Here is a 27894-nt window from a genome sequence, read left to right as displayed (position 1 = left end):
GAATAAAACAAAGTACCTTAACAAAAATTAACTCATAAGTGTAGGGAAGAAAGAATGGTGCTATATATTTTAAAATCTTGGACATAATTTCCACAAGTCACAACAGAAAAGAATGGTAATTTGACAAAACCAAAATCAAAAATTTCAGTATGGGAAAAAGAGACTACCATAAATTGAGTTGAAGGGTAAAACTAAACCTCAAATTAAATTAAACATTTGAAATGCATGAAAAAAAGGCACATTTTATTAGTATACAAAGAGCTCTTAGAAATCAATAACATAGAGGCAAATAGCAGAAAGGCCACTAGCAAAGACAAGTGGATCTCCTGTGTTAATGTAAAAAAAAGAGAAGGCATATAAAAGTATACACATGTACCAGTGTGAATGCATATGTGCACATCACATATGTGTGCATACATGCACTTGAATATGGATAGATTTCTGAAATGTTACATTAAAAAAGTTAATAGATGTTACTAGTGGGAAGTAGAAACAGGGTGGTTTCAAGTTAAATTTTTTAGTTTACATTTGTCTGTATTATTTTGTTCCTCATTTTAAAAACTCTTAGTTATGCATTGCTTTTATAAAATCAAAAGCAAAATCTGACACAAATACATTACTTCTGTAGAACTCCACCCGTAAGTAACATGCTGACTATTTGAACCAATGTATTCATTTCTGTGGTCCCTCTCCTCACTCTCTGACAATTATTACATGTTGAATTATATTATGGAGTTAAAAACATTTCAAAATAAGGGAGTAATTTAGTAAAACAAAAAGCAGTAAAATTCTAGACAAGAGAAATTTACTAAATGAAGGTAGCAAAATTTTACTTATGAACTTTCTTTTTAATTCTTAAATTGCTTTTGATAGATACAGCAGAAAAGAGAAAACAATTATTACTGTTTTTATTTTGGTTCTTTATAGTCTGTAGAAATACAGAGTTTCGTCTAGGAATTTCTTTCCCTTCATTCCCTCTGGGGGTCCAGAATCAATCAAGTCCTGTCTTTCAAGACCCATCACGCTCAGACTTCTCTTTTATGGATGCTTCTTCCCTATCCTCAGCAGTTTTTCTTCCAGGAAACTGCCCTCTCCCACTCAAGATTCTAGCTATTAACAAGCAATAGCTGCATCAAAAGCAAGTTTATCAGTTGCATGCTCAGTAAAGAAGCATGCAGACAAGGAACAATGATGGTAATGAATGTAAAGATCTGAGTCTTACCCTTTAGAAGAGCAATTTGAGATACAGTATATTGCATATTGTATACAGTTTAAGAAGTTTCTCCCCAAAGATCCTGAATCAAGATGACACTTTTTCTTCAACAAATTGAACCACCTAGAGGAAATGGACAAATTTCTCGAAACATACAACCTGCCAAGACTGAATCAAGAAGAAACAGACAATTTGAACAGACGGATCACGTGTTACATTGAATTTGTAATTAAAAAAAACAAAACAAAAGAAAACTCCCAGCAAACTAAAGTCCAGGACTAGACGGCTTCAAAGGGAATTTTACCAAAATATAATGAAGAGCTAACAACTATCCTTCTTAAACAATTCTAAAAGACTGAAGAGAGAACACTCCCAAATTCATTCTACGAAGGCACCATTCTCCTGATACCAAAATTAGACAAAGACACTACAAAAAAGAGGATAACAGGCCAGTATCTTTGATGAATATAGATGTAAACAAAATATTAGCAAACTGAATCAAACAATATATAAAAAGGACTATACACCATGATCAAGTAGGATTTATTCCAGGGACACAAGGATGGCTCAGTATTTACAAATCAATCAATGTGATAAACCACATTAATAAAAGGACGAATAAAAATCACATGGTCGTCTCAATAGACACAGAAAAAGCATTTGACAAAATTCAACATCCATTCATGATAAAAACTCTCATCAAAGTGAGTACAAAGGGAACATATCTCAACATAATAAAGGCCATTTATGACAAACTCACAGCTAAGATCATACTCAATGATGAAAACCTGAAAGTCTTTCCTCTAAATTCAGCAACAAGACAAGGATGCACTCTTGCCACTGCTATTTAACACAGTATGGAAAATTCTAGCCACAGTAATCAGATAAGAACAAAAACAAATGGGACCTAATTAAACTTAAAAGCTTTTGCACAGCAAAGGAAACCTGCATACTGTTTTCCATCGCGGCTGAACCAATTTATATTCCCACCAACAGTGTACAAGGGGGTTCCCTTTTCTCCACAAATATGACATATTAGAGTTGGAAAGGACCTTAGCAGTTTTCCATTCTGTAAGAATTCCATAAGTCACCCCTATCCCATCTCTAATCGTCACCATAACTACTACCGTCATACTCCTAGCAAAGGGTTATTCAATCTCCCTTGGAATTCTCCATTGATGTTAAATCCTCCACCTAAGAAATCAGTCCATTCCAGTTTCAAATGTACCCTGAGCCTTGGAATATAGACATTTGAGGGCAAAAGTACAATTTCCTTACATTTTAACCAGGTATTTTTACCAGAGATACAGGGTGTTTATTTCACTATTACTGATGCTCTTCATACTATAAAGTCTTTACTGTTTAATTTAGTTACTTATCTCCTCAAATCCTTCATTTTTCAGTTCCTAATTAGTTTATAAGTCTTCCTAATCGTATTAGTACATCTCAAAGTAAATATTTTTATTCCCAATTTTTGTGAGGTATATTCTCATCCAAAAGTCTAGTATTCTTATATCATGTCCACTTACAGAGAATCTGATTCTGTGAACTAAATAATGTTCAAAGTCATGCAGCTAGTAATTGGTAGAATCAAGATTAACCAGTAGAGATAGGACCAAAACATGTTTTTAAAAAGCTCCCAGGTTATGCTGAAGCATAGTCAGGGTAGAGAATTACCACTCTACTAATTCGATGCAGTTTAGAAAATCCGATCCCACTCCTTAAATACATACTCAGCTGTTCATTTAACCATGTATTTTGTTTTTTTTTTTCCCAGTTTCAACTTTCTTTTGGTAAATGAGATAAAAATATAAACCAAAGCCTTAAGTCGTTTAGGCTTGAGTTCTGGGAAATACAGAACATATCTCCAGCTTTCAGCATTGCAAATTCTCTAGTTTCTACCTCTGTTTATCTTTTATACCACATTCAAGGAAAATATTCAGCAAGAAAGGTGTATAACTGAGTTTGCTTCAGAATTAACTTCCCTTCCAATAACACTCCTTCTGAATGTTGTCTACAAGCAAAGGGGCTAATTACAATTTTCTTCACTAACTTCATAAACATTTATTGAGTGCCTATTATGTGCAAAGAATAAATTGAAGCAGGTTATACCTGCAAGAGAAGTATGTTTTGGAAATTTTATGTGCTTCAAGCAAGAATGGAAAAACATAAGGACCCAACAATAGGATTTTATAATGCTTTACCTCCGTTCTCTTTCAGAAGTTCCAAGAGAAGAAAATACATGTAAAATCCTTTTACTGAAGTGGTGAAATAAGAGTGTATTCCCTGTATAAGTTTTATTACCTGAAAAACCTGTGACAGTTGTCTAAATATATGGGATATGGCCACAAAAAAGATATGATAAAGAGGTACTGATGATTGTACACTGCATACCAAGTATGTCAGAAAGACTTCACTAGAATAAGCAGTTGAATTAATGTTAAAAATATATAGTGGTTATGTTCATTTTGAAAGGTCATCAATTTTCCTTAATTTAAATCAAATTTCTTACTCATGAAAATAAAAAGTGATCCTGATCCTGAATCAAGTATAGCAAAGGAAAGACTGAGTCAGTTTGTTTACAAAGTACAACTATCAGTACAATTATAAATGCAAATGCTATACCATCTCTAAAGTCTTTAGGACATTTCATTTGTTGATACATGTAATATAGACACAAGCCTTTGATCATAAAACTGTAACACTATTACTTCAACTCTGATCTCAAGTAAACCAATAAAACAATAACTATTGTTCCATAATTTAAAAAAATAGACCTGTAGAATAGATGGGGGAAATTATCTAGAAATTGTGTTCAAGAAACAATGCTGTGAAATCATTATAAGTAAAACATGCAGTTACACAAGTGGAAAAACCTCTTTCCTAGGAGAAAAAAATTCTGTTTTTAAAAATCAATTTTTCTTCCCTAACTTTATTTTCAGTTAAAAAATATATATATACATATATTTAACAGTGTTATTGGTTGAATTGTATTCCCCCAAAAAGATACGTTCAAATCTTAATCCTCAACACCCATGAATGTGACCTTATTTGGAAATAGGCTCTTCGCAGTGGTAATCAATTTGAGATGAAGTCATGCTGAATTACAGTGGGCCCTAATCTGACATGATTGTGTCCTTATCCTTATAAGAGGAGAAGAGACATAGACACACAGGAGAAAAGCATGTGATGAGCGAGGCAGAGAGTGGAGTTGTAAGACTATAAACCAGTGCATGCCAAGAACATTGCCAACACCAGAAGCTAAGAAAAAGGCACACAGCAGATTCTCCCAAATGCCTTTAAAAGAGGATGGCCCTGTAGACAACTTGATTTTGGACTTTTAGTCTCAAGAACTGTGAGAGAATAAATTTTTGTTAATTTGTGGTAATTTGTTACAGCAGACCTAGGAAACTAAAACAGAGACTCACACCTCCTGCTTCCTTTTATTTTTCTAGTGAAATATCAAATCAATTTCTCAGACTAAATAAACATATGATCAATGTATACACAAAAGATATTTAATCCAAAGAAAATTCTTCAAATTATTCTGCCTTGCACATGGGATATTTCTCCAAATCACAGTGGTTGATATAAAGTTAAAATTCTAGAACAGGCAGTGAGTCCATGAATACCTGAATAAAATTTGTTTTGCAAAATTTGTTATATAAATAGTTTTCATGAGACTAAAAGGTTAACAATCATATTTTTAACAACTATGTTTTTTAACAGTGGTTTTTGGATAAACTGCACTTTTACATGTTTAAACATATAAACTTTAAACTGCTCATTGCGAAACTTCAATGTGAACAAAATTTAGTAGCAATACAACAAACATGATGTAAAAGAAATTTGGCATGAGTATAAAGGACAAATTCATTATCGCCTTTGCAAGAGTTGAGCTGACTACTATGAGGAGACTTGTTTTCATGCATTTTCCAAAAGTAGAATAACTGCATCACCTATTTATTAAATTATGTTTTCTGCAAGTGCCAAGTAGTTAAGCTTTTTACTTATATTATCCATCCCATTTAATCCTTACAATTATATTATTACTACCAAATTTTAAAGATGTACAAATTGGAGGTCAAAGAGATTTGCTCAAGGTCACACAGCTGGTGGGTGCGGCACAGCTGTGGTTAATCAGTCTTAACCTGTTCTATGAATTTGTGTTCTTGTATAGCAAGCTTATAAGTCATATCAGCTAATCGCCTAACTACTTAAAAATTTTAAAATCATAATTTGCTAATCAAGCTTAAAATATGGGAAATAAATGAAATATTCAGCACTTTTGATTAGAATTATAAATATCTGTGGCTTACTAATGACATAGTCATAAACAGAATGCAATTCAAAGAGGACAAAGGGCTGGTTCTTAATATAATGCGGAAGAAATATAAAGTACAGCCAACCCTGACAAAGGATACGTTGCTATGGTCAAAGTTATTCAACTTAAGATCAGACAAGAGATGACATGTGGGTGAGTTAAAAAAGGAAATATTAAAGAGAGAAATTTGACAATAGGTTGCTTACGGAGAAGCAATGTTTATGGGAACTATTTCCATTAATTTAGCAATGATAAATTTTAACTGTTTCCTTAAATAGTTAAGTGGATTATATCAAGCAAAGATTTAAATTACGATTAAAGTGTAATTCTGAGAAAAGAAGTTTTAGAAACAGTCACGTAATAAAAGGGTTAAGAAGGAAATCCCTGCTCTTACAATCCGTTACACTAGGTTGGTTTACTGAAGAAAGCAATGAAATGTATTTCTTTGGAGATCCTTAAAAACAGAAGGCATACATTATCAGCAGTTCAGAAAGGTTTAGGTGTGTCTCTGCCAGAAGGCAGCCAGTGGAAAGCCACTTACTGTTCTATAAAGCCTAGTGACTGCATAACAATGCTATTCTTATAACTATGAGGAAAGGGCAACACAGCTGCTTTTTCTTTTCTTTAGTGATCAGGATTTGCTGTCCAAAAAGTTGCAGAATAATTTGAGTATAATTAGATGAAATTTTCCCCAACAGAAAAGCAAGAATGAATTTTGACTCTAGTTACTGAAAGAAAACTCAGAAGCTCTACACTGGGCTTTTTAAACATTTATGGCCTCCTTTACTTAGAAAGTGTCCCTTTATGTAGAACTTAAAAAGCAGACTCATTTGCTGAATGACCTTAGGCTTATGAGTTGAATTAACACTAAATTAAAAATTCTGAACATATCTGGAGTTTCTCTGTTCATGTAAAATGCTTTGAAAAATTCAATTTTAGTGCATTCTACTTAAGTTTTTGAGTTCGCTTGTATTTCATTTTATATTCATCCACTTAAACCTTCACTTTTCATGAAAGTAGAGAGGGCAGATTCCTTATACTTATTATTATTTTTCTTTATAATGTAGTCAACTTCCTTCCAAGCAAACTCTCTTTAAAGGGTTATGTAATTAATTTCAGTTTTGAAGATGGCACTGTTGTCCACAATCCTTGGCCAGCTATTTTTCCAGGAGTACTATCAGCTTCTATGAAAGTAACTAAAAGTTCAGAGGGATCTTGTGATGTAGAATTCTCACAAAATATAAGGCTGTTAGACATGTAAAGGGATGTCATCACATTCCAAGATTTTACAGCACTTTAGAATAGTTGTTTAAAATAAGCGAGGAAAAAGTTTAGGAATTAAACAAACAAAATTCATGTATGGTATGGACAATTTTAAAATAGATAGACAATAATTCTAACTTCCAAAACTATTCAGTATTTGTAGTTATATGACATACGTGTCCAAGATAGATGCAAAGAACCCTGTTTTCAAACATGGGTATTTAATTTCTGTTATTTCAATTTTTATTTTGTATTTAGGGATTCTATACTATATAGTACTCCAGATAAGAGCAAAAGTAGCTTAATGTAATTTCTGACATGCAACAGTGCTCAGAAAAAAGAAAAAGAGGAGAAATAGTAATGCCTGTATAAATTGCTATGTTAAAGAATGCTTTTTATTTTTTCATTAAAACATATGATAATTCTACTTGTTTCCACATACTTAATAATAGAAAACTCATAGCACAAATATTTCATTGCTTGCCTCCAAAAAATTGTTGACATCCTCTGTGGCCATCTGCCAAGGTGGTCATTCCTCTATGTTTGATGGAATTAGAAAAGTGTCAGGGTTCTGTGGATTGATGAAGGAAAATATTCTGTGCTCTTGACTTCCGGTATTTATTCCCTTGGTCCTGTTAAAAAGGAAATAAGGGTAAATTTACCAATTTTGAACAGATAGCTAGTTATTCTATATTTCTTTAGATTTATATTCAAGGACATTTTGAGATTCTTGGTCTCACTGAGAATCACAGAATGTTAGTCTTACACACAGGACTTGGTAAATTTACGACTCCAGGTAAGAAAGAACTATACCAATCAGATGATTCAATCCCCATATTTTATACCATAGGAAACTAAAATCCATACAGGTTAAACAACTCAACCAATGTTATAACCAAATGGTGACAGAGCCAGCATAAGAAACTAGTTCTTATTATTCCAAGTTCAGGGCTCCTTCCTCTAGTTGTCTCCCAGCAAGTAGAAGAGAAGACTCTTTGGAGGAAGGAGGGAGTTTGGGAATAGCATTATCATGACCAAGCTAATCTCTCAGCCCTATTGCTTAGAGAAAAAGACTAGAAAGAAACAATGTGGCTGTTTATGGTTAAATAATACTTAGATTATTAATTCAAAGCACAGCATTTGCTCAGTGCTTTGATATTTTATTAAAGTATATTTATTTTTTAAAGTATAACTAAGATATTTATTTTATTAAAAATGATCAGTCACTGCTAAATTTATGAATTTCATCCAGTTATGATAATTTATTTCTCCCAATCCTTCCTACTGTAACAATCTATTACCCACATAGCCAAAGAGTGATATTTTTATTATCCAAAGAGCAACAAAATAACATTTTTGAAAAGAAAATTGGATTTTAGACACTCTCTTGGTCAAAACCCTTCAAAGAGATCCCATTAACATGTATGATAAAATCCAAAGGCCTTATCTTCCCGTAGATGATTGGGCGCCTTCCTAAACAAACTTCCTACCTTCCAGCACTCACCCCTCTCCCTAATGTTCCTGATTTTCTATATCCATATGTGCTTGATTTCCATTTATATTTATAAATTTCTAGGTACTATACAGCCTAACACAATCCCTGGTCGGGGGCAGAGGTGTTTTGGAATTAACTATTACTTGAGTTTTTAAAGGTAATATGGTAAATGTACTGTAATTATGTAATAGGCACCCTTCCCCGCAATCTGAGAGGTCGGGGACAGCACTCTGAAATAAAATATGTTAATATCTCTATAGCCAAACATATATTCATTCTATGTGGTATTTTAAAAATAGCTCATATCACTTTTACTACTAAATAAGTTAAGATTAGGTCAGGTTTTACCATTATATTACTTGCAGAAACTTTCAGTTTGTAAATTTTGGAATTGCAGATCAGGGATTGTGGAATATACTACATATTTCTTTGTTTACTGCCTGTCTCTCCTATCTATGTTCACAAGACCAGTTTTTTTTCCTGCTGTATGCCCAGTGCCTAATAGATAATAAGTACTAAATAAATATTAGTTAAGTGGATAAGTGAAGGCTTCTGTAAGGATTAGTTTTTTGTTTGTTTGTTTGTTATATTGTAAGTAAATCCTATCATACAATAATAGAATTTTTCTCAATTGAAGGACTAGTTAAAAATTATTTTAAAAGCTTCTTAAAATTTTTTCCTCTTTTATGGTTCACTGAAAGAAAAAATATGATAAACAGCATTTAGATAAAACTACAGGAAACAACACCTGGGCTATGTAACATAGTGGGAAGGGTTCTCAGATGGAATTCTAGAGATCCAAGTGCTTCCCTGCATTCCCATTTTCTACTTAACCACTTATTTATCATCTAACCATCCATCTTCTATCCATCTACCTCTTTCTCTTTGATTTAGTTATCTCACAATTCTCGGCTCAATTCACTACCTGTAAAATCAGAGGGCAGAACTCAATCTTTAATAGTTCTATGAGTTTACTAACAGTTAAATAATTGAGGCAGTAACCACTGTGACTATCCCAGAAGTCAGCAGCCAGTCCGAAAGACGTATAGTCTTGTTCATCTGATCTCCAGTTAAAAAGTTAGAGACTAGTTTTTTATTAAAGCCCGTTTAATTCCAATGAAGTGACACATTTGCCAAATATCTACTTTACGCCACAGATACACAATACTGAACTTTTGTTTCTGCGTAACAGTATGCCTAGTAATAAACATCTACTGAGCATTTACTGTGTGTCAGGCATTATTTTAAGCTCTTCACATATAGTATTCCTTGCTGTCTTGACTTTTACTCTGAGGAACAAATGCTTCAGATAGCTGTAGGTCCAAGGAAGATGAGTGACATGTGGCACAGACGTAGACCCACCCTACACGTGGAACCACATCCAGTTGAGCCCAGTCTGGATGACATCTACTCCTGCTTACCTGCAGACTTCTGAGCAATAATTAAAAGCTTATTGTGGTATGCCAATGAGATTTTTGTGGTGGTTTGTGCTGCAGCAAAAGCTCACTGATAAACTTCCTTTTTATAGACAGCAAAGATGACGGTCAGAGATTAACTTGTCCAAACTTTCACAGCTAATAAAGAGGCAGAGCTGGGATATGAAGCCATGCAAGTCTGGCTCAAAGCCCTACATGCTTAGCCTCTATGCTATACTGCCATTACATTACACTGGCTGTCTCATATTAAGCCATTTATAAATATGGCAGCAGGTGATCTGGCATATATGAAAATTCAGAATTGTAAATGTAGTCTAATTGTCAGTGGACAAAGCAGTCTTGTGGCTTTGAGTGTAATGTTTCATCTTGAGACACTAATAATTATAAAATATATATGCTCTTTTTTGGAATCAGATTAATAAGACTATGTATCTCTTGAGGTAGCTTCCCAGCTCACCTTGATACCAAACAGTGGTCCTCAGTGCTGACAGCTCTACTGCACAATTCTACTCTCTGACTTTGGCTGAAGAATTCAGATAAGCATCTGTGATCCAAACAGACCTGGGCGCTTTTACTCTCAGGTGTCTAAGCTGACTGGAATGAACCCGCACCAGGAACCCAGCCCTGTTTACTCATCACCCGGCTGGAGCCAGTCAGTGAACAAGAATCAAACACCAGGGAGAGGGCTCATGACGCTTGTGGCCCTCCCTCCACACAGGAGGAATCCTTTTCACTTGCTCACAGGGTGCTGCGTACACAGGCCTCCAACCTGGCACTTCAGATGAGAGGTCCTGCTGTGAAATGGCACTGCTCACTGGCAGAGCTCACTGGCAGAGTGCAGAAGGCTGCGCGCGCACGTCAACCCAAGATGGCGGTGACGGGCGTGTGCAGAGAGGCTGCGCCCAGCACCGCATTCTGGAACCTGTGCAGCTCAGCTGGGCCCGCCCCTGAGGGGCCCGCCCCTGAAAACCCCGCCCCTTTCCGCCTGACCCAAGCCCGATAAAAATGCCCTGCCCCAGGTTTGGGAGAAGCGTTATGCTCTAGCATGTAATCTCTCACCTGTTGACTCTTTGATTAACGAATAAAACTTTCTTTTGCTTCTGGAAAAAAAAAAAGCTTAAAATTTGAAAAAAAGAACTTGTAAAATAGCTTGAAATTTGGACCCTCAAGTGGGAGCCCCCATCAGTGGCTTTACTCTAGAGAAAGCTGAAGTCCCCAGAGTTCCCCTTGTTCCTTTTCTTCCCACCTGTCAATTTCATGAGATACTCCAGTATCTTCTCAGGCAAATGCCATTTTTAAATAAGCTCCCCAAATTCTGTTCTTCTTCTCTATGTAGAGAACTACACTTTAGTAAAGTTGCATAAAGTAGATTTCCTTTTTAATCCTGCATATTTTATATCATTAAAAATTTTTGTTTATAAGGAGCTTTCTATATTTCTCTTGATAATGAATGGTAAGAAAACATCCGGGATTATTTGTATCACTGATTCACTCAGAAACTACTTATGAGAAACACATATATTCTAGATATTGTTTTGGGTACTGGAGATACAGCAGGGATGAGAAACAGTCTCTGCCCTCATAAAGGAATAAGAAAGAATATGTGGAATATAGTTTAAAATGTACATCTTAGATCTATACAGTAAGGAGAGAAGAGTAGCTTATAAGAGAGAGTATGAAGGCAGAATGTCTGAGGAAAGTTTATCTGCAATCCTTAATCTATACTTAATCTTCAAGAGGAATATATCAGCATATACAGGGAACCCTGCAAGAAATCATAAATAAGAGTAAACAGTAAAGTGCTACTACCACCCCAGTGGCAATGTTTGTATTACATTTTTTATTCTACCAGTGATTTCATATATACTCCTAAATACAACCTTTTCATACTTCTTCCAGATGAGCAGGAAAGAAAATGGAGCCTTAGAGGTTTGAGAAACATGACTACTTTGAGTAGTGGTAGATCCAGCTACAGCCTGGTTTCCAAGTTTCCCAGTTTTCCTTTCCATTATACCACACTACATCATCTTAACAAAAGACAATTAGTTTCACAGCAGGCAGTGCTGAAATTTCCTTTTATTTACTTCTGTAAGCTACTTGTTAAGTGGGACAAAGAAGCAACATTAATGGGGTCACACAGAAGCTGTTGGTAAGAAATTGAACATCTTTTGTCATCAGATGTAAGCTCAAATCACTTTGGGATGGCATGATAGAATTGGTATTGGACAAGTTTAAGAATTTACTACCACAGCACATTTTCCCAACCAGTAGATTTAACCATCTAGAGTAGGCAGTGGCTAACTTCAGCCGGGGAAACAAACCGGTTTACCACCTGTTTTTGTAATGTCCCTCCAGCCAAAAATGGTATTTACATTTTAAATGGTTCACAAAGTATCAAAAGAAAAAAAATCATGACACTTGGAAATTATATGAAATTCAAATTTCACTGCCCTTAAATAAAGCTGGCACAGAGTCATGCTCACCTGTTCAGGTATTGCCTATGACTGCTTTCACACCTAGACAGCAGTTGAGGACCTGCCGGCCAGCGAAGCTTAAAATATTTACTATTTGGCCTTTTACAGAAAAAGTTTGTGTGATCTGGACAGTCACAGAATTTTCCAAGGAGTTCAGAATGTTAAAGGCAGTAATAACATCTGCTCAAATTTGTAATTTAAAAAATTAACAACCACATAATTATTTAAATATCTCCTCCCCTTACAATGGAATGATCTGAGAGCACTTGAGACATATGACTGAATGACTACCCCAGGGGCCTGAGACTTAGGCAGCTGATCACTTGGATGACTTCCTTGACACCATGGTGTTTGTGATTATTATAGAGGTTTAAATTGTTTAACTACCAGCCCTACATTTTCAAATTTACTGCCACATAGATTGCTGGTTAAAGAAGCAAGCACAAAGAAACTTTTGGTGACATATAATTAATGAGGAGCATAAAAATCCTATGAAGCCTGTAAATCTGCCTTAAGATGACTGTCATCAAATCTATAAGTTGCATTTATCTAATCAAAAGGAACCCTTAGAAGACTCAAATACCTTAATAAAAGTCAGTATTTAACAGAATATGGTAATTTAAGAAATGAATATGGTGATGAGCATATGCAAAATTTCCTTGAGTAAAATTTTCTTATTTGGAAATTAAAATCAGTTGATTTTGAAAGCAGATTTACAGGCTTCAAAGGATTTTTATGCTCCAAACAGTTTTCTAAATATTTATGTTTTTGCAACTTATCACATTTAGAAATGATATTTTTCTGAATGTTCACTACCGAGGTCCAATTCCCCTTGATTTGCAATCTTCATAAACTTAGTGCTGTGATCCAAATTTTAACAATATGAGTTCCCAACATTTTTGTAACTTACAACATCCCTCTTGAAAATTTAACATTTACCTATTTAAAAAATGTTGAGAAACAATGTACCAAAGAATAGGGAAAAAGTGATATATTTATCCTCTCTACTTATTCATTTATTATTCTTTGAGCAAACACATGAGAAATTCTTTGCTAGCTATTGTAGAAAAAAGCCAAACATAAATGACATCTTTTGTTTTCAAGGAGCTTACAGGCTGGTGGTTGCAAGATCAAGAGGTATACAGACTGTTAAAGTACATTTTGATAACTTCTTTAATAAATGTAAATTACGTTGCTCATAGATGTAAAGAAGCTGCTACATTATAATCTAGAATAAAAATGAACTCACTTCCTGGTGGTGAAAACAGAAGAGAGAGAGTGAATGAGAGATATTAATAAGGTACACTCCACTGGGCATACTGACCAATTAGATAACGGAAGTAAGACAAATATTTAAAATTATTGTCAATAATGATGTCCTTTACTTAGAGATAAAAGAAATGAAGGGTATAGTGAATATTTACTTAGAGAAAAAAGATAAATTGAGTATTTCCTCAACAGATGACCAAACTCTCATTTTCTCTTAATTTCTAGATAGTACACACAATACTTTCATGTAAAACTTTTGGGAGCCAGAGGTGTTTTGGAATTAAGAACTTCTTAGAGTTTTGAAAGGTGAGCGTAAATCTATCATAACTATGAAGTAAACATAACAAACAAACAAAAAAACCCCACAGGTTTTTGATGCCTAAAACATACATCAAAGACTGCCCAGAAATAAATGATAATTTTAAGCTTCTTATCATTGTAGAAAAATAACTGATTCAAAAAGAATAAACTATCATGAATTGATGAATAGATATACAAAATGTAGTAACTCATACAATGGAGTATTATTTGGCCATAATAAGGAATGAAATTCTGACACATGTTACAACATGGATGAAACTTGGAAGCATTATGCTAAGTAAAAGGAGACAGACACAAAATACCACATATTGTGTGATTCTATGTATATAAGATGTCCAGAATAGCCAATCCATAGTGACAAAAAGAAAATTAATGACTGCCAGGGGAATGAAGGGGAATGAAGAGTAACTATTAATGGGTACAGGATTTCTTTTTGGGGTGATGAAAATATTCTAGAATAAGTGGTGAAGGATATACAACATTGTGAATATACTAAAAAGCACTGAATGGTACAAGTTAAAATTGTGAACTTTAATAGCATATAAATTATATTTCAATAAAGCTGTGATTAAAACTTTTTCTATAAAAAAAGAATGAACTCATTTTTTCAGAGAATCTTCAATTTCTAAAGTATTAAAAATAAACTGCTAAGATGAATTATACCAGGGAAATATTTCTCCATGTGACTGTGAATAACCCACATTGATCTTATAAGATGTAGCTAAAGACAAAAACAAAAACAAAAACAAAAACAAAAACAAAGCAGCAATGAAGTTCTTCAGATAGTTCACATTTAAAAATTTAAACACAAAAAAATCTAAACATGAAACACACATAATTAGTATGGATAAGTAGAGAAACATAGGAAAATAATTAAATAACAGACTAACTTTGGTTTAGACCATAGTTTTTCCTTACTTCAATGACATAACAAAAATTAAAAATTCTAAATGTTGAAAATAGTTATAAAGAGTTAATCTTAACTTCTTTTCTCTGAATTCAAAGTCCAAATTCTTTTTATTCCAAATTAAGTTAGAGAAAATTTAGAAACAATATAAAATCTACAATAGGATCACTGTGAACAATGGTTTTTGGAAACTGGAGTAAATTTAAAAATGAAGATTTAACCAGAAGAATGAAAGAATGAAGATATTCAAATTCTGTCTGAATTTGAACCACCTTATGTTTTAAGATGCAGAAAATGAATTATAGAGGAAAAAAGAAACAAGGAAAGAGACAGCAAAATCTATGTTCATTAATTTGGGTCCCATACTGATGTTCCAAGGAGGCTTGAGCTGAAGTTATTATTCACTAGAATACATAAATTGGCTTGATAATTCATGTATTAAGCTCAGCTGAAAACTGCTTCCCCGGCAGATCACATCAGTGAGTAAAAAGCAATTTACTCCAGTGGATTGGGAAAGTCTAACTGAAGTTAAAACTGCATAATCTTCATATATATATACATGAAAACTTATATATATTTACTGAAAATTTATAAGAATAAAAAAGCTTTATATACATATATATATATAAAAATATATAAAACAGGAAACCAATGCACTTTCTTTAATATTCATAGAAAATAAATTGTAACAGAATAATATTCTTACCAAATTATCAGTATTTATTTATTATCTAAATTATTTTTATTATTAATGTATTTTATTCACAATGAGCAATGTAAGTATAATAACTAAACCTCATTTAGAAATATAACACAATAATGATTACTAGATTCTAGTAGGTGGCCATGAGATAAATTCAAGCAGATCCCAATTTATTATGTGGTAAATCACAACACTTTTTTGTTGTTTTGGCCTTTTAAGATCATAGTTTCTTGTTTAAAAATTTAATAATATAAAGTATAAAATATAATTGGATCTAGGTAATTTAGCAGAATGTGAGCTTCCTAATCATTTTATAAAACCTGCTATCTCTTGAATAGTATGTGTAAAATAATGCGGTATAACAGAAGTATTAGAAAAAATAATTCAGCAGTCTTTCATAAGTAGTACACTCTAAACATTGGAGATAGAAAGGGATGATGGGTAGTGTAAATATATGAGAAGATAACATAGTGGTAGCAACTGACTTGTATGAAAATCAGTCTATAGGTCCTATTTAGGTTGAAGAAATTGGCTAATGCTTACAGCTGGAAATAAGTTGTTTTAATAGCTTTACTTTTTTTCTGAAATGAAAAAATTATTAAAATAACATGTAAAGATACCATGATCAAATAGTATTTATTACACTTCTTAAATAAAATCCACATTAGAAATTTAATTGAAACTGAAAAGCAATGAACAACTAATGCCTTCAACAGGTAGTAACTTTTTAAAAATATTTTTATTACCAAGTAATATATGAAACAAAATCTCAAACAACACAAAAATATGTATAATAATATATACACAATCATGTGTAGCAAATTGAGCTATATAGACTATTACGTTGACATAATCAGTTTTAGAAGATGATAAAAAGACTATGTGTTCATGATACTTCCAAACTCATTCTATGAGGCCCTGATACCAAAACCAAAGACACCACAAAAAAAAAAGAAAAGAAAAGAAAACAAAAAGAAAATAACAGGCTAACATCATGGATGAATATAGACACAAAAATCCTCAACAAAATATGAGCAAACTGAATTCAACAGTACATTAAAAGGATCATACACCATGATGATCAAGTGGGATTTATGCCAGGGACATAAGCATGGTTCAGTATCATAAATCAGTCATTGTGATCATATTAACAAACTAAAGAATAAAAATCACGTGATCATCTCAATAGATGCAGAAAAAGCTTTTGTCATAACCCAACATCCACTTACGATATAAACTCTCAACAAAGCAGGTATAGAGGGAACATAAAACATAATAAAGGATATATATGACACATCGACAGCCAACATCATACTTAATGGTGAAAAGCTGAAAGCTTTTCCTCTAAGATTAGGAATGAGACAAGGATGCCCACTCTTGCCACTTTTATTCAACATAGTATTGGACATCCTAGCCATAGAAATGGGACAAGAAAAATAAATATTAAAAATTCAAATTGGAAAGGAAGAAGTAAAAAGTTACTGTTTGCATATGACATGATACTTTATAGAAAAAACCCTAAAGTCTCCACCAAAATCCAATTAAAACTAACAAATGAATTCAGTAAAGTTGCAGGATACAAAATTAATATACAGAAATATGTTGCATTTCTATACAGTAACAATGAACTATTGATTAGAAAGTGAAATTAAGAAAACAATCCCACTTACAATTGCATTAAAAAGAATAAAAACCTATGAATCTAAGGAGGTAAAATACTCGTATTCAGAAAACTGTAAGATACTGATGAAAGATGACACAAAATGATGGAAGGATATATCATGCTCATGGGTTGGAAAGATTGATATTGTTAAAATGACCTTACTACTCAAGGTTCATTGAACAGTACTGGTTCATTGCAATCTTTATCAAAATGTCTATAGCATTTTTTAAAGAACTAGAACAAATAATTCTAAAATTTGTATGGAGACACATAAGACTCTGAATAGACAAAACAATCTTGAGCAAGAAGAAGAAAGCTGGAGGTGTCAAGCTTCCTGACTTCAAACTACACCAAAAAAAAGAACCAAAAAAACCCAACAAAAACCCTGAAAAAGCTACAGTAATAAAACAGTATGGTACTGGCACAAAAACAGTATTAATTGAACAGTATAAATGGAACAGAATAGAGAGCAAACAAATGAACTCACCCTCATATGATCAATTAGTCTATGACAAAGGAGGTAAGAATATACAATGGGAAAAAGACAGCCTCTTCAATAAACAATGTTGGAAAAATTGGACAGCGATATGAATAAAGATTAAACTGGACTGCTTTCTTACACCATATACAAATAAACTCAAAAGGGATTAAAGACTTAAATGTAAAACATGAAACCACAAAACTCCTAGAAGAAAATATAGGCAATATGCTCTTTGACGTCAGTCTTAGCAAGTTTTTTGGATATGTCTCCTTAGGCAAGGAAAACAAAAGAAAAACAAATGGACTACATCAAAGTAAAAAGCTCCTGAACAGCAAAGGAAGCTATCAATAAAACTAAAAGGCTGTAAAGAATGGGAGAAGATATTTGCAAACAATATATTTGATAAGGGGTTAATATTCAAAATGTACAATAAACTCATATAACTCAACAGCAAAAAAAAAAAAATCTTATTAAAGAATAGGCTGAAAACCTGAATAGACTTTTTTTTTTCCCAAGACATACAGCTGGCCAACAGGGACATAAAAAGATGATCAACATCACTAGTCATCAGGGAAATGTGAATCAAAACCACAATGAGATATCACCTTACACCTGTAAAAATGGCTACTATCAAAAAGAAAACAAATAAGTGTGGGAGAGAATATGGAAAAAAGGGAACTCTTACGCACTGTTGGTGGTTATGTAAATCGGTGTTCTCACTATGGAATACAGTATAGAGATATCTCAAAAAATTATAACAGCCATATGATCCAGCATTTCCATTTCTCGATATTTTCCCAAAGAAAACAAAAACACTAATTCAAAAAGATATATGCACCTATATGTTCACTGCAGCATTATTCACAATAGCCAAGATATAGAAGCAGCCTAAGTGCCCTTTGATAGACGAATGAATAATGAAGATGTGGTATATAGGTGCAACGGAATATTACTAAGACATGAAAAAAGAAATTCTGTCATTTGTTGGCAACATGGATGGACCAAGAGGGTATTATGTCAAGTGAAATAAGTTAAAGACAAATACCATATGATTTCACTTATATGTGAAATCTGAAAAACAAGTGAACAAACATAATAAAACGGAAACAAAGTTATAGATACAGACAATAATCAGGTAGTTGCTAGAGGGGAGGCGGGGGTGGGGGTGGGGGGAAAAAATAGGTGAGTGAAATTAAGCAAACTTCCAGTTGCAAAATATATCAGTCATGGGTATGAAATGTACAGTGTGGGGAATTATAGTCAATAACTATGAAATATCTTTGTATGGTGACAGATGGTAACTAGACTTACTGTGATAATTTTGTAATGTTTAGAAATACCAAATCACTATGTTGTGCACCAGGAAGTAACCTAGTGTTGTAGGTCAATTATACTTCAAAAAAACAAACTCATAGAAAAAGAGATCAGATCTGTGGTTACCATAGGTAGGGGCAGGGATGGGGGAATTGGATGAAGGTAGTCAAAATGTATAAACTTCCAGTTATAAGATAAATAATACTAGGGATGAAATGTACATGATTAATATGATTAACACTGCTGTATGTTATATATCAAAGCTGTCAGGAAAGTGAATCCTAAGAGTTCTTTCTCATCACAAGGAAAAAAAAATTTTTCTTTTTCTTTTAATTTGTATCTATATGAGATGATAGATGTTCACTAAACTTATTATGGTAATCATTTAATGATATATGTAAGTCAAATCATTATGCTGTATACCTTAAACTTACACAGTGCTATATGTTAATTTTATCTCAATAAAACTGGAAGGAAAAAAACCTTCTGTATTCCTGGAAAAAAATCAAATGAAGGTACAATATAGTATACCAATATCAATGAAAAGATAAAAGTAATAATAAAGGTTAAAAACTACATTTGGAAGTTTTTATATGAAATACAAAAATATGTTTAATAAATCCCATGCAGAAACATTACTGGAGACACTTAATTAAAATTTAATTTGCTTCAAATAAATTCTTTTACTATTACTTATAGAACAGAGGCACCTGGTGACACTATTTCTATTAATTTTATACTTCATGAAAATATTTTCTTTGCTATTAAAAGTTTTGGTTTAAAGTTTCTAAGAAAAATTAGTAATTAAAGAGAAAAGCTGGGGAATTAAGAGTCCATATAACTGACAAACAGGCAAAGAGTCTATAAAAATAACTGTAACAGTCAAGTGATGCTTATAGGCAACTTAAAAAAAAAGAATCAACTGACAGCTAAATAATGTAAAGCCAAAATTAGATATATAGCAAAACACAAAATTGTTTCTAGTCACTTATTCCAACTGGAAGAAATGAAGAGTTCAATAACTGAAATCTATGGAGAACACTACATATTGACTCTCATTAAATACAGGTAGTAACTTAGTACCCACTAGTAAAAGGGTCTCATTGTTGAGTTGTTTCTGGATTTGTGTATATTTCCTAGAACCAGCCCACAGAGAGAATTCAGAAAAGAACTCAGATAGTGGGTCAAGTGAAGATACTCTGCCAGATGGCTGTGGTGTATACCTTCAGTGTCTAACGATTATCTCCAATATCATGCCTTGCATTGCTTCTAAATGTAGCCCACATTCCCTCTTTACTATTGATTGTGGGTTATTATTTACATCTCTTATGTAAGTTTAACCCAGCCTTTGATATTTCCCTCTTTTCATTTTCAACGTTTTTTTCATCCCCCCTTTTTAATGTTCTCTTACCAGCTGTATTCACTGGATGTTCAATCTGGCTGATAATCCATCTAACTCTTCTGATACTTTTAAGAATTTGTTTCATAGTTTCATAGAATTCTTACTTAAGTTCAAAACAAGTACCATGTTCATTTTTAAAACTGCAAAATCTAAAGTAAAAGAGTAAACAAGTAAGCACTCTGAAATGCATTCCTGTCTTTAAAATGGTCACTACCTGTCTGTCACCTCAATTTTTAAATTGAGATCTATCTTATATTTGCCACCAGCTAATGTAGTAAAAATAACAGGCGTGGTTTACTAAGGATCATTTGATGCTGGTAGCTTTATTGTCTAGACTGAGCATATAAAAACAATGCTCAGCTAAACCTTGGGGAAATGTATCTAAGTTTTATATAAACATAAATAACCATATATGTATTACTTGTAAAATTATTAAAATGAGAACATTCTATGTACAATGTCCTATAACTCACCTTTTTTTATTTAACAAGGGCATCTTTCCATAATACCACAGAGAGGTACTTCTATAGACCAGATGAGACCTACGTCATGCAGTTCAATGTGGCTGGAGAAAAACCCATAACCATACTGACTGGACTCACTTGTAAATTCATGAAGAACTCAAGTGGGCTCTTAATGCTCCCAGCCAATCATAGTATAATCCCCTAGTTTATTCAATCTCTCATTTTCTTAGATAATATTTTCACACCTGTTCCTCAAGTCTTCTCCCTCATACTCCCAATCTAGTCTATATGAAATCCAACTGACAATTTCAAATTATATCCAACTCCAATGACTTCTCATCACTTGCACTGCTACTCCCCATTAGCCTATATGTAATTATAATTGGCAAAACCAATCAGAGTAAGCTTTTCAAAATTCACATTATTCCTCTCCTAAGACATAAACAAAGTCCAATGGATATCATTACTTTTCTGACCCCATATCCTACCACTGTCCCTCTTGCTCTGCTCAAGACACACTGGCCTCTAACCCTTTTATTTACAACAGCTGACTCATGTTCCTCCCCAGTGAGTTCAAACTGGTTGTTCTCCCTACCTGGGAACATTCTTTCCTCAGATATCCACATGACTAACTGCCCTGCTTCTTTTAAGTCTTTGCTTAAATTTGCTCTTTCTTGATAAGACTTATCCTGCTAATCCTATGTAATATTGCAACACTTCCTCCTAATTCCACTTACCCTCATAGCACATATTATCTTCTCACATACATTATGTATTTATTATGTTTATTTTTTAATGTCTGTCTCTTACCACTAAAATGTAAGCTCCATAAGGATTGGGAATTTTTTTTGTTTTGTTCACTGATCCTAAGCACCTAAAACAGTGCCTGGAACAAAGCAGGCCCTCAATAAATACTTGAAGAAAAAAAGAACAAAAATTTATTCACTTAATTCAAATAGCTAAGATATACATTAATTTTAATACATTTTAAAAGCTTAAAATATTTTATCGTAAAATTTACCTCCCAATCCTGTTCTCCATGTATCCAATTTCTATTCCCTCCCCATGAGATAATGTCATCACTGTTACTATTTCCTTGTGTTTCCTTGCAGTGATTTTTCTGCATAAGTAAGCATATATAGATGAACATTCTTTTCTCCATTATCTTTGAACCACAAAGGTGGCATCCTATATATACTGTTCTGCATTTGTAACATTTTAATTTTAACTGTAATTAGAAAAAAATAGACCATGAAGATTTTTATTAGAAATAACAAGGTTCCTGGTTGGTTTATAACAGCTGAACAGTATTCTATTCTGGATATCATACAGTTAAATTTGACCCATTTAGATACACATTTAAGTTTCTCCAACATTTGCTTTTAAATATTGCTAAGAATAACTTTGTACCTATCTCATAAAGGACTATATCAGTGGATAAATTCCAAGAAGTAATTAACTAGGTCAATAGAAAAGGTGTTTTTCTAATTTTGACAGATACTGCCAATTACTCTCCATATGGTTTGTGTCCATTTATATTCTACCAGGAACATAAAAGAATGCCTCCATTCTCACCAAGCTTATTAAATCCAATTTTGAGAAATCTGGAAATTCCAATAGCTGATTAGTAGTAGTTCACTGTGGCATAAACCTGCTTTTCTTTGATCAGGAATGAGGTTAAAATTTCTATATGCGTAAAAGCCATCTGTATTTCTTCATTGTTAATATTCTTTCATGTACTTTGTCATTTTTCGGACAGCAATGTTAGTCTTTTAACTTATTTTGTATTTTTTAAGTATATTTAAAAAATTTAGCCACTTGAATAGGAATTGCAGACTTTCAATGTTTATAGTTTGTCTTTTGATTTTGCTTATACGTGTGTGTGTGTTAAAAAATGTGGTCAAATTTATGAATCATTTTATTTTATGGCTTCAAAATTTTGTTTTGAAGGGTTTTTCTACTATAAAGTCATAAGAAAAAACCTCTCATGTTTTCTGAGTACCTCTGTGGCTTCATATTTTACATTTGAATATTTGATCCATTTAGAGTATATCTTGCTGTATGGTGTGAAGTGTGGATTCAACTTTCCTTTCCAGATGGCTAACCAGTTGTCCCAACATGTACTAAATGGTACATTTTTTTCCCACTGATACAAGATGCCATCCTCAATTTCAACTTATAAGTCTATTGCTGGAGTTTATAACCCTGTCCATTCTGTCATTTCGTACACCAATATAGCCTTTTCAACTAGGGTTCTGTGACAGAATTAAATTCTACAAAAACGCTATGTGACTCTTAGTACTTTCCTAATCTCCCAAGAAGAGTATATAGCTAATACCATTTTACATGCAGAGGAAGTTAATTCACTATATACATAGGCTAAATGATGGCCATCTGAAGATACCATGTCCTAATTCCTGTAAAATGTAAATGTTACTTTATAAGGAAGAAAGGTCTTTCCAGATGTAATTAGGTCAAGGATTTTGAAATGGGGACACTACTCTGGATTACCCAGTTGAGTACTAAATGAAATCACAAGGGTCTTTATAAAGAAAAGTAGACACACACAGAAGGGGAGGTTATGTGGCTCCATACCCTGAGACTGAAGAAGTGGCATGACCATAAGCCAAGGAGTGCTTGCAGCTACTAGAAGCTGGAAGAGGTGAGGAAAGGATTCTTCCCCTAGAACATTTAGAGGGAGAACAGATCTTGATATTGATTTTGGCCCAGTGACACTGATCTCAGACTTCTGGTATCTGGAACTGTGAGAGAATAAATAATCTGTTGCATTAAGCCACCAAGTTTTTGGTAATTCGTTACAGCAGCCATAGGAAATTAACAGCATATCTTAGGCTTATGGCACATACTCAAACATCATATATAGGTACAATATGGCACTAGGGCTTAATTTAAAGTCATTTTGTTAAACATGGAAGTTGCCCATAGGGCTCTTGTCCCACAATATCTTAGTGAATTTTCTTGTTCTTTGTAGTAGTCACTCAGTTGATTAACTAAAATCCACTGGATGGCAGTTCCAGAAACACAATCATATGATCTGCACACGGGCTTTTAACTTCATCTTTCAAAATTTCTTTTAAAGTTCTATTATTTTTCTCTTGGCTTTTTCTCATGACACTGGGATATCTTTGCAGTGTTCATGGTGTGTTCAAATGCTTTTAATATTTCCTTATTCTTCTCTCACCCCCATGCCTGCTTGATCCGTTTTAGACTGAAAGGAGAATTAATAAACTTTCCAAGTCTAGTGTTTTTGACTATTTTCCCCTGTACATGCATTGTTTTTGCATTGTAAGTGCTGATGCCACATTATCTGCTTTGTAGATGTTAATAACTGCTATAGCTCATTGTGAACTGCACTCTTGGCATTAAAAAAACTGACTTTGTTCATCTCATTTGATGTTTATGTGGACCGGTTCCTCTGGTCTGACATTTAATATTTGTTTGCCTTTATCTGACTTAATTTTTAACCTTGTTTAGTTTTCAACATTTTAAAAGAAATTTAGTTGTGCTTCTTACATATATTAGAGAATAGTATTTGCTCTGTGATTTAGCTGGAAATCCACTTTCTAAAAAACCAACATGAGCTAAAAGCCCATTTACATTAATTTTTCTCTTGTCTGATTCCCTTCAGTACAATATTAAATGATAACTGTGATAGTGGGCATCTGATAAATAGAATTGTTTTTGTTCTTTTATTTTAACTTGTTTTCTTGTTTTTTTTTAAAAAAGAAAATATTTTATCATTAGTTGTTATCTCGTTTTTCTCCATGTATAATTTCTCTGTAGGTATCTTTGTTCCATTAGTTAGCTTTTTATAATTATAAATTTATGCAATTTTGTATTTACAAATTAACTTCTGTAATTTATGTATATTTGTCTTTTATTTCTCTATTCAAGATCTGTTAGTTCACTTCTATAAGCAATTTAGATATTGGCATATTTCCAATAACTCTGTCCTGCTCTTTTTTTCCTTCATCATATTTCAGTTAATATTTTAAAATATTTTTCTCTGTACTGTTAAATTCTGCTTACATTTTAATTATTTTCAGCTTTAATAGACATTCTTTGACTTGGAGGAAATAGACAAATTTACAACTACAAAAACCTGGATGTAAAGGGGAGAAAACAGGTCAAGGTAGTGCATCATCTCTATTTTTAGGGAATATACTGTTTACATTTTGTTCTAGTCTTTATTTTATAGGTGAAACCTTTTTAATGCTTACTGTTCATCCTTCTGTGGTAATTTTTAAGTTATTTCCACCTGAATGGCAGTAGTTCATTTTCTAGGAATTTTTTTCAGCAAAGGCACACTTACAACAGTATTCTCCAAGTTCAAAAATTGTCTATAGTCTTTATACCTGAAGACACTATGAATTCAAAATACAAAATACATTCTTTTGTATAAGGTCCTGTAGATGTTACTCTGCTGTCAGTTGGCCCTAAATGTTGATGTGGATAATATTTTCCTCTTTTCCCCCCTTATCAGTGACTTAATCATTTGTTCTAGTGGCCTGCAATTTTCTTTTTTTGTTAGTGTCTTTGTGTGGTTTTGGTATCATGTGATGGTGGCTTCATAGAATGAGTTTGGGAGTATTCCCTCCTTTTCTTCATGTTTAAAGTCCAGTAAGTTCATGAAGCTATGTCTCAGTATTTACAGTTCTAGGTTAATTTCCCCTGGTGTGCCTTTTTCAATATGTAGATTCAAATTACCTTCTATTTTATAAAAGTTACTGAATTTTATCTTTAAATATTTGTCCTTTTATTATTTTTCTTTAGTGTCTCTATCTCAATTTATCTACTTATACACAGAATACAAAATTTTCTAATTATTTTATTCTTTCTTTGGTTTCATTTATTCATTCTTCTCATTTTAATGTTATATATTCCTTAAGAGTACCTTCTATAATGTCTAGTCTCTCTTCTGTTTTTTTCAATTTCATCTTTGAAATAAGTACTTCTTTTCTAAGTTTGGCCAGCTCATAATTCATCTTCTGATGTTTTACAACATGTTTCTCAGAGTTCTTGCTTTCTGGATCATCAGTTTTTCTCCTAGAGTTGACTGGTTTATTCATGTGCTCTCTTCTCCCTCTGTCTCTGTGTCCTTCTATCCATCCCTCTGTGTTCCCTCCTTTCCTTTCCTTTCTTTGTGGAGAAACTCACTCAATATATTTTCAGTAATATCAGGATTCAGATATAATCACCAAACTCCGAAATAGGCAAGAGCAGCTGAGACCTGGTAGGAGCCACATAAGAGTAAGTGAAGAGAAGCAGTCTTGGAGAAGTGTAGTGGTAAAGAACACCACAGGGCGGCTCTCAGAAAATGATGGCAAGAATATGCCCTGACAGTACATAACACACCTTAAGTTGCTACAGGCCTTGTTTATAGTCACAGGTATGGGAACAGAGGTGAGTTGAGTTGTCAGTAGAATCCAGCAGTCTCAGGTTTAGAGAAGTAGAGAAGGTAGGGGCGACACAAAGAATACACAAACAAACCCTTTTTACAGGAAGTTTGTGTCCATTGCAGAAGAGAAGACTACTTCTTGGAAAGCAAACTTGGAACAATAGTCTGGATCCTCCCTAACAGCCCCCCTGCCCCCCAACCCCCACACATACGTGGTGCCAGATAATACCATTACATTCAGTTGTGAGTAAAAACAAAAAGGAATTAGCAGAGTCCTGGCAACAAAGATACTCTAACAGGATGAAAAGAACAGCAAAACATAGTGATAGGCAGCAATTGATCACTAGAAAAATGTTACCACAATGCAAGGAAGAGGTTGGAAAACAGAACATTTTCATGTTTATTAGTCATTTGCATTTCTTAGTTGATAAATTACATGTTCAAGTCTTTTATATAAATGGTTGTCTCTTCCATATTAAATTGTTAGCACTCTTTGTATATTAATAAAATCATTATCTTCCTTGTTGTAGATGCCAACTATTAATTCTTATGTCTTCAAGTGCTTTTTAATTTAATTTATAGATTTTTCTAATTATTTAAAAATTTTATAGTAAAAATTACAAATCTATTATTTTATAGCCTGTAAAGAGTTGCTTTTAAAACAAAATATAAATGTTATCATTATGTTTTCTAAAGATGCTTTAGATTTCACAAATCACATCAATCCTATGCTCACAACCCACCAATGGCTTCTTGTTACAGTAAAAATAAAACCTAAAGTTTAAATAACTTAATGTGACCTCTAAGTCCCTTACATGTCTGGCTCCTGCAAGAATTTTTTTAGAGGAGATACATAAATATCAAGGATTTCTTTGTAAGTAAGAAAGGATTAAAAAGAAATAAAGACATACTGTCAAAGTATGGAAGAAAAACTGAAATAAGATGATAGAAACACACTCAAATGCATCAAAAATTACAGTAACTATTATATGTTTACTGATAATTTCTTTTTGTTAGTGAGTCCATGAATTTCCTGCTTGTGATCTCTACTCCTTTTTCTTTTTGTTCATGGAAATAACTTTAATTATTCTTCTGATAATACATGGTTACAGTAAAATGTAAGACTCTGGAGATAAAGTGAAAATCTTCCAGATTTAACTATAATTTGGTATATATTGTACAGAACATTAGACCAGATGGCTGTCATTTTTTTCTGAACACTTACCTGCCCTGGACATCATAACCTTACATATTTGTTTGTCAAAATATTTACCTTTTACACAGCCTTGACACACTGGCAGTATGGCAACAGTTTTAAGAGTGTAAGAAAGTTAATTCAGAGCATCATTAACCAAAGTTTCTGGTTATAGAATAGTAGAAAACTATTCTAATACAGGATTAATTTAGGTATGTGGCAGTGGGAATTTAAGTCAAGCAAGCTTGGGCAGATCATAGCCTATTGGTCAGGGTTAGTACATTGAATTCCTGTTCAGTTCAAAAGAGGACTGACTGTTACAAGGCTCAGATATGGACATTAAGATTTTCTAGGTATTTCCTGAGTGAAAGAAAAGTGGGTATGGGCTATACCTGCAGCTGGGGAGACCATCAGGTGTTTTCAGTACCCATGGGAGAGGTACTGGAAGAAGATGAGGGAGAAACTTGAATAGATCAAACAGCATTAAAGACATAAATAGCATTCAAAGAAACCTCACAACCAGATAGTTTTACATATGATTTTAAACACAC

General features: G+C 33.2%; 1 protein-coding gene across 9 annotated transcripts in view; it reads right to left on the bottom strand.

Moving 5' to 3' along the window:
* The window catches only part of MBD5 (methyl-CpG binding domain protein 5), a 336548-nt gene that overhangs the window by 159738 nt on the left and 148916 nt on the right, over positions 1-27894 (bottom strand). For 8 of the 9 annotated variants that reach the window (XM_072960931.1, XM_072960932.1, XM_015244842.3 and 5 more), the window contains one exon: positions 7285-7432. The gene's annotated coding sequence lies outside the window, so the exon portion shown is untranslated. Of the gene's footprint in view, positions 1-7284; positions 7433-20274; positions 20339-27894 lie in introns of those variants that run through there. The other variant, XM_006196144.4, reaches the window with a different exon arrangement.

This window comes from Vicugna pacos, chromosome 5 (assembly GCF_048564905.1).
Source record: "Vicugna pacos chromosome 5, VicPac4, whole genome shotgun sequence".
Lineage (NCBI taxonomy): Eukaryota > Metazoa > Chordata > Mammalia > Artiodactyla > Camelidae > Vicugna > Vicugna pacos.
This window is presented reverse-complemented; position numbering and strand designations above follow the sequence as displayed.